Source organism: Carcharodon carcharias, chromosome 10 (assembly GCF_017639515.1).
Source record: "Carcharodon carcharias isolate sCarCar2 chromosome 10, sCarCar2.pri, whole genome shotgun sequence".
Lineage (NCBI taxonomy): Eukaryota > Metazoa > Chordata > Chondrichthyes > Lamniformes > Lamnidae > Carcharodon > Carcharodon carcharias.
The window spans coordinates 39,962,024-39,970,465 of NC_054476.1; the positions used below are offsets into that span (position 1 = coordinate 39,962,024).

The 8,442-nt window shown below is 56.9% G+C and overlaps 1 non-coding gene across 1 annotated transcript; it reads left to right on the forward strand.

Moving 5' to 3' along the window:
• Nucleotides 1-4,554: 4,554 nt before the first annotated feature.
• Nucleotides 4,555-4,661, forward strand: LOC121283670. The gene has a single exon (XR_005944319.1). It is a non-coding gene; the product is annotated as a U6 spliceosomal RNA (small nuclear RNA).
• The last annotated feature ends 3,781 nt before the right edge of the window (nt 4,662-8,442 follow it).

The following is an 8,442-nucleotide window of genomic DNA, read 5'->3' on the forward strand; positions in this document are numbered from 1 at the left end:
CCTGAGTTGGATAGGAACGCGCGGCGGAGGGTCCAAACGTTTCTCGCTGGGCTCCTGAAGGAGAGGAAGGACTAAAAAGTCCTCTTCTTCTTTTTAATGACTTAAGGTGAAGGTTTGATGTACCTTTGACAATGAAGACGACTATAGCCAGCCTCAACATCCGCGGCAGCAGGGCCGCACAGCGCAGGTTCCAGAACTTCTCGGTCCTCAGGGACGGGAAGTACGCGTTGTGCTTCCTGCAAGAAACCCATACCGTTCCGGGAGACGAAGCCACGTGGCTCCTGGAGTGGCGAGGGGGGGTCTACATGAGTCACCTAGCCTCCAATTCTGGCGGGGTGGCTATCTTGTTGGCCCCGCATTTTCAGCCGGAGATCTTGGGGGTCAAGGAGCCAGTGCCAGGCCGGTTGCTGCACCTGACTGTGCGTCTGGGGGGGGCGGTGCTTCACTTTGTGAATGTGTACGCTCCCCTGGGCACGCAGCAGCAAGCGAGCTTCTTTGAAGAAGTGTCCACTCATCTCGGCTCCATTGACGCTGGCGAGTGCATCGTCCTCGGGGGGGATTTCAATTGCACCCTCGGGGTCCGGGACCGTCACGGTACCCCGCACTGCACGCGAGGTGTGAGTAAGTTGCGGGACCTGGTCAGGTCCTTCGACTTAGTGGACGTCTGGCGAAATCTCCATCCTGACTCCAGCGTGTTCACCTTTGTGTCACCTGGAGTCGGAGCGTCCAGACTCGACCGCCTTTACGTTTCGAAGGCGTACGTGTCCTGCGTTCCGGCTGCTTCTATACAGCAGGTTCCGTGCACGGACCACCGTCTGGTGTGGGCGGAGCTCACTTCGTTCTGCGCTCGGACGGGGTCCGCGTACTGGCATTTTAATAACCTGTTGTTGGAAGACCAGCGGTTCCTGGACTCGTTCCGTCGCTTCTGGGCCGGCTGGAGAAGGAAGCGGGGAGGCTTCCCCTCCTTGAGGCTATGGTGGGACGTGGGCAAGACTCACGTCCGAGTTTTCTGTCAAGAGTACGCGAAGGGGTCGACAAAGAGACGCAAATCCAGGGTCGAGGAGTTGGAGAAGGAGGTGCTCGACCTGGAGGCACGTCTCCGTCAGCCCGACGCGGACCCGGCCCTGCGGTCGGTGTACGATGAGAAGAAGGGCGCGCTGCGGGACCTGCAACTGGTCGGGTCTCGGGGCGCGTTCGTGAGGTCGCGGATCTGTTTCCTTAAGGAGATGGACCGTGGCTCTCCCTTCTTCTACTCACTGGAAAAAAGGCACGGGGTCCGTAAGCAGCTCTTTACGCTGCTGGCCGACGACGGATCACTTGTCTCGGATCCGGAGGGCATCAGGGCCATTGCCCGAGATTACTACACTGCCCTTTTCTCTCCGGATCCGTCCAGTGAGGAAGCTTGCAGAGTTTTGTGGGAGGACCTGCCGCAGGTCGGCCCGGAGTGCGCCGGAAAGCTCGACTCCCCTATAAGTCTGGGGGAGCTGACCGGCGCACTCGACGGTCTTTCTAGGGGCAAAACCCCGGGACTAGACGGGCTGACCGTGGAGTTCTTCAGGGCGTTCTGGGACGTCATGGGGAGCGACTTCGCGGGGGTCCTGGGGGAGAGCATTGCTACCGGGGAGATGCCCCTTTCGTGGCGCAGGGCCGTGATTGCCCTGCTACCGAAGAAGGGGGATCTCCGCCTTCTTCAAAACTGGCGCCCGGTCTCCCTCCTCAGCACGGACTACAAAATCTTCGCCCGAGCCATGTCTTCTCGGCTCGGCACCGTGCTGGACCACATGATCCACCCTGACCAGTCCTACACCGTCCCGGACCGAACCATTTATGATAACATCCATCTGGTCCGGGACATCATCCACCATTCCCAGAGGGCTGGTCTGTCGAGCGCCTTCCTGTCTCTCGATCAGGAGAAGGCGTTCGACAGGGTGGATCACGAATACTTACTCGGAACTCTGCGAGCTTTCGGGTTCGGGACGCATTTTGTCGCCCGGATCCGACTTCTGTACACTGCCGCGGAGTGTCTAGTGAAGGTTAACGGGTCCCTGACGGCGCCCCTTCGCTTTGGGAGAGGGGTACGTCAGGGCTGCCCCCTGTCTGGCCAGTTGTATTCTATTTGTGTGTAGCCTTTCCTGCGCCTCTTGCGGAGGAGGTTGTCGGGATTGGTTCTGCGCGGGCCGGGCATCGGGGTGGTCCTTTCGGCTTACGCCGATGACGTGCTCCTTATGTTTAGTGACCTGGCTGACCTGCGGAGGATGCGCGAGTGCCAGGAGGTCTACTCTGCCGCTTCTTCTGCCAGGATCAACTGGGGTAAGTGTTCTGGACTCCTGGTCGGTCAGTGGCAGATGGATCCCCTACCCGAGGAGCTCAGGCCTTTCACCTGGAGCAGGACCAGCCTCCTCTACCTGGGGGTCCATCTCTGCCCCGCTGAGGAATCCTGGCCGGCAAACTGGCAGGAACTGGAGACGAAAGTCACCGCTCGCCTGCGGCGCTGGACAGGACTGCTCAGAGTGCTATCTTACCGGGGTCGAGTTCTGGTCATAAACCAGCTGATCGCCGCCATGTTGTGGTATCGGCTGGTCACTTTGACCCCTCCCCCGGACTTTGTCACAAGAATCCAGAGATTGTTAGTCGACTTCTTCTGGGACAAAAGATTGCACTGGGTCGCTGCCGAGGTTCTGAGTCTCCCGCTTAGGGAGGGTGGTCAGGCGCTAGTGTGCCTACGCACACAGGTGGCGACTTTCCGCCTTCAGACCCTGCAGCGATACCTCTACGTTGAGCCTCCTCCTAGATGGTGTGCCCTGATGACGTATTTCTTCCGTCAGGTGCACGGCCTGAATTATGACGTGCAGCTCCTGTTTATAGAACAGCTGGGCCTCGGTGGCTCCTTGCAGGCGTTGCCCGTCTTTTACCAGGACCTGATCAAAGTCTGGAAAGTGGTCGCCTCGCGACGCAGCTCTCCCCCGTCAGGAGTAGCGGCTATCGTCAGAGAGCCGCTGCTCAGGAATCCGCCCCTCCGTCCTTTTCAGTGGTTGGCGGAGAGGAGGGCTGTGGCCGCAGGGGTGACCAGGATCGGGGACGTGCTGGGTGGCGGAGGACTGGGCTGGATGCTCCCGCAGGAGTTGGCGCGACGCGCGTCTGTGAGTGTCCAGGTCGCAGCCGATGCCATCCAAGACCTGAGAACGGTCGTGCTCGGACCCGACGTTATTTTGGGTCTTGAGGTGGCCCAGGTGCGCGGTGGTCTTCCGTCTGAGCGTTCCCCTGTTCGGACGGAATTCCACATTGGCCCCAAGCCCCGAACCCTCCCTCGGGTGCTGGTGCCCCGCAATATGAGCCGCCTCGGGGACATGCCCTCTGTGCCTTTTGGCACAGCAAAGAGGGGCTTTTTGTATGGACTGCTGCTGCACACCTTCCATTTTCTCGCCCTTGTCCGTCGACCGGACACGCCCTGGTGTGCCTTGTTGCCGTCCGGCGGCGGAGGCCCTCGATGGGAGGCCCTCTACGGAGGTGTCCTCCCCCTTTCTATCGGGGACCTGGGTTGGAGGGTGTTGCATGCGGCAGTCCCTTATAATAAGAGGATGCATAGGTTCACGGACTCTCAGGACACATGCCCTTTTTGCGGTCTTGTGGAGTCCGTGGACCATGTATACATAGGGTGTTGTAGGCTGCACTCCCTTTTTAGTTATTTGAAAAACCTTTTATTGATGTTTTGTTTGCACTTCAGCCCCACGCTCCTGATCTATGGGCACCCGGTGCGGAAGGGGGTCGGGAAGGAGGAGGACCTCCTCGTGAACCTGCTCCTGGGCCTGGCCAAGTTGGCCATTAACAGGTCCAGGCAGCGGGCGATCGACGGGGGAGTCCCGCCTGATTGTTTGTCCCTCTTCCGCGGCTACGTTCGCTGCCGGATGTCCCTGGAGAAGGAGCACGCGGTGTCTGCTGGCACTCTCGAGGCCTTCCGTGCTCGGTGGGCACCGCGGGGACTGGGGTGTTTTGTTGACCCCTTTAATCACATTTTGATTTAAAGTTTGTAAGTTTCCTTTAAACTTTGTTCTTGGTTTTACAGCTGACCTGAATTAGGGGCTGTGCCTGATTTATCCCAATTTTGTTGATTTGGTTTTCATTTAAAAGATTGTCAAGAGATCAAATCTCACAATGGCAAACTATGAAACAATGTAATTTCATCTGAAACAGATGGAAATGGGTTTGTACTCAAAAGAGTTACATCATTTAGGCTTGGCCTAAATAGCCAAGTGGTTATGGTACTGGGTTTGTAACCCCCAGATCAAGAGTTCAAATCTCACAATGGCAAACTATGAAACAATGTAACTTCATCTGAAACAGATGGAAACAGGTTTACTCAAAAGAGTATCAAGAGTTCAAATCTCACAATGGCAAACTATGAAACAATGTAACTTCATCTGAAACAGATGGAAACAGGTTTACTCAAAAGAGTATCAAGTGTTCAAATCTCACAATGGCAAACTATGAAACAATGTAACTTCATCTGAAACAGATGGAAACGGGTTTGTACTCAAAAGAGTTACATTAGAAATTGTGCTCGCTTCGGCAGCACATATACTAAAATTGGAACGATACAGAGAAGATTAGCATGGCGCCTGCGCAAGGATGACACGCAAATTCGTGAAGCGTTCCATATTTTTTTTTTCTGGTCCGGGACATCATCCACCATTCCCAGAGGGCTGGTCTGTCGAGCGCCTTCCTGTCTCTCGATCAGGAGAAGGCGTTCGACAGGGTGGATCACGAATACTTACTCGGAACTCTGCGAGCTTTCGGGTTCGGGACGCATTTTGTCGCCCGGATCCGACTTCTGTACACTGCCGCGGAGTGTCTAGTGAAGGTTAACGGGTCCCTGACGGCGCCCCTTCGCTTTGGGAGAGGGGTACGTCAGGGCTGCCCCCTGTCTGGCCAGTTGTATTCTATTTGCGTGGAGCCTTTCCTGCGCCTCTTGCGGAGGAGGTTGTCGGGATTGGTTCTGCGCGGGCCGGGCATCGGGGTGGTCCTTTCGGCTTACGCCGATGACGTGCTCCTTATGTTTAGTGACCTGGCTGACCTGCGGAGGATGCGCGAGTGCCAGGAGGTCTACTCTGCCGCTTCTTCTGCCAGGATCAACTGGGGTAAGTGTTCTGGACTCCTGGTCGGTCAGTGGCAGATGGATCCCCTACCCGAGGAGCTCAGGCCTTTCACCTGGAGCAGGACCAGCCTCCTCTACCTGGGTGTCCATCTCTGCCCCGCTGAGGAAACCTGACCGGCAAACTGGCAGGAACTGGAGACGAAAGTCACCGCTCGCCTGCGGCGCTGGACAGGACTGCTCCGAGTGCTATCTTACCGGGGTCGAGTTCTGGTCATAAACCAGCTGATCGCCGCCATGTTGTGGTATCGGCTGGTCACTTTGACCCCTCCCCCGGACTTTGTCACAAGAATCCAGAGATTGTTAGTCGACTTCTTCTGGGACAAAAGATTGCACTGGGTCGCTGCCGAGGTTCTGAGTCTCCCGCTTAGGGAGGGTGGTCAGGCGCTAGTGTGCCTACGCACACAGGTGGCGACTTTCCGCCTTCAGACCCTGCAGCGATACCTCTACGTTGAGCCTCCTCCTAGATGGTGTGCCCTGATGACGTATTTCCTCCGTCAGGTGCACGGCCTGAATTATGACGTGCAGCTCCTGTTTATAGAACAGCTAGGCCTCGGTGGCTCCTTGCAGGCGTTGCCCGTCTTTTACCAGGACCTGATCAAAGTCTGGAAAGTGGTCGCCTCGCGACGCAGCTCTCCCCCGTCAGGAGTAGCGGCTATCGTCAGAGAGCCGCTGCTCAGGAATCCGCCCCTCCGTCCTTTTCAGTGGTTGGCGGAGAGGAGGGCTGTGGCCGCAGGGGTGACCAGAATCGGGGACGTGCTGGGTGGCGGAGGACTGGGCTGGATGCTCCCGCAGGAGTTGGCGCGACGCGCGTCTGTGAGTGTCCAGGTCGCAGCCGATGCCATCCAAGACCTGAGAACGGTCGTGCTCGGACCCGACGTTATTTTGGGTCTTGAGGCGGCCCAGGTGCGCGGTGGTCTTCCGTCTGAGCGTTCCCCTGTTCGGACGGAATTCCACATTGGCCCCAAGCCCCGAACCCTCCCTCGGGTGCTGGTGCCCCGCAATATGAGCCGCCTCGGGGACATGCCCTCTGTGCCTTTTGGCACGGCAAAGAGGAGCTTTTTGTACGGACTGCTGCTGCACACCTTCCATTTTCTCGCCCTTGTCCGTCGACCGGACACGCCCTGGCGTGCCTTGTTGCCGTCCGGCGGCGGAGGCCCCCGATGGGAGGCCCTCTACGGAGGTGTCCTCCCCCTTTCTATCGGAGACCTGGGTTGGAGGGTGTTGCATGCAGCAGTCCCTTATAATAAGAGGATGCATTGGTCCGCGGACTCTCAGGACACATGCCCTTTTTGCGGTCTTGTGGAGTCCGTGGACCATGTATACATAGGGTGTTGTAGGTTGCACTCCCTTTTTAGTTATTTGAAAAACCTTTTATTGATGTTTTGTTTGCACTTCAGCCCCACGCTCCTGATCTATGGGCACCCGGTGCGGAAGGGGGTCGGGAAGGAGGAGGACCTCCTCGTGAACCTGCTCCTGGGCCTGGCCAAGTTGGCCATTAACAGGTCCAGGCAGCGGGCGATCGACGGGGGAGTCCCGCCCGATTGTTTGTCCCTCTTCCGCGGCTACGTTCGCTGCCGGATGTCCCTGGAGAAGGAGCACGCGGTGTCTGCTGGCACTCTCGAGGCCTTCCGTGCTCGGTGGGCACCGCGGGGACTGGGGTGTTTTGTTGACCCCTTTAATCACATTTTGATTTAAAGTTTGTAAGTTTCCTTTAAACTTTGTTTTTGGTTTTACAGCTGACCTGAATTAGGGGCTGTGCCTGATTTATCCCAATTTTGTTGATTTGGTTTTCATTTAAAAGATTATCAAGAGTTCAAATCTCACAATGGCAAACTATGAAACAATGTAACTTCATCTGAAACAGATGGAAACAGGTTTACTCAAAAGAGTATCAAGAGTTCAAATCTCACAATGGCAAACTATGAAACAATGTAACTTCATCTGAAACAGATGGAAACAGGTTTACTCAAAAGAGTATCAAGAGTTCAAATCTCACAATGGCAAACTATGAAACAATGTAACTTCATCTGAAACAGATGGAAACAGGTTTGTACTCGAAAGAGTTACATCTTACACCGTCTGGTGTGGGCGGAGCTCACTTCGTTCTGCGCTCGGACGGGGTCCGCATACTGGCATTTTAATAACCTGTTGTTGGAAGACCAGCGGTTCCTGGACTCGTTCCGTCGCTTCTGGGCCGGCTGGAGAAGGAAGCGGGGAGGCTTCCCCTCCTTGAGGCTATGGTGGGACGTGGGCAAGACTCACGTCCGAGTTTTCTGTCAAGAGTACGCGAAGGGGTCGACAAAGAGACACAAATCCAGGGTCGAGGAGTTGGAGAAGGAGGTGCTCGACCTGGAGGCACGTCTCCGTCAGCCCGACGCGGACCCGGCCCTGCGGTCGGTGTACGATGAGAGGAAGGGCCGCTGCGGGACCTACAACTGGTCGGGTCTCGGGGCACGTTCGTGAGGTCGCGGATCTGTTTCCTTAAGGAGATGGACCGTGGCTCTCCCTTCTTCTACTCACTGGAAAAAAGGCACGGGGTCCGTAAGCAGCTCTTTACGCTGCTGGCCGACGACGGATCCCTTGTCTCGGATCCGGAGGGCATCAGGGCCATTGCCCGAGATTACTACACTGCCCTGTTCTCTCCGGATCCGTCCAGTGAGGAAGCTTGCAGAGTTTTGTGGGAGGACCTGCCGCAGGTCGGCCCGGAGTGCGCCGGAAAGCTCGACTCCCCTATAAGTCTGGGGGAGCTGACCGGCGCACTCGACGGTCTTTCTAGGGGCAAAACCCCGGGACTAGACGGGCTGACCGTGGAGTTCTTCAGGGCGTTCTGGGACGTCTTGGGGAGCGACTTCGCGGGGGTCCTGGGGGAGAGCATTGCTACCGGGGAGATGCCCCTTTCGTGGCGCAGGGCCGTGATTGCCCTGCTGCCGAAGAAGGGGGATCTCCGCCTTCTTAAAAACTGGCGCCCGGTCTCTCTCCTCAGCACGGACTACAAAATCTTCGCCCGAGCCATGTCTTCTCGGCTCGGCACCGTGCTGGACCACATGATCCACCCTGACCAGTCCTACACCGTCCCGGACCGAAGCATTTATGATAACATCCATCTGGTCCGGGACATCATCCACCATTCCCAGAGGGCTGGTCTGTCGAGCGCCTTCCTGTCTCTCGATCAGGAGAAGGCGTTCGACAGGGTGGATCACGAATACTTACTCGGAACTCTGCGAGCTTTCGGGTTCGGGACGCATTTTGTCGCCCGGATCCGACTTCTGTACACTGCCGCGGAGTGTCTA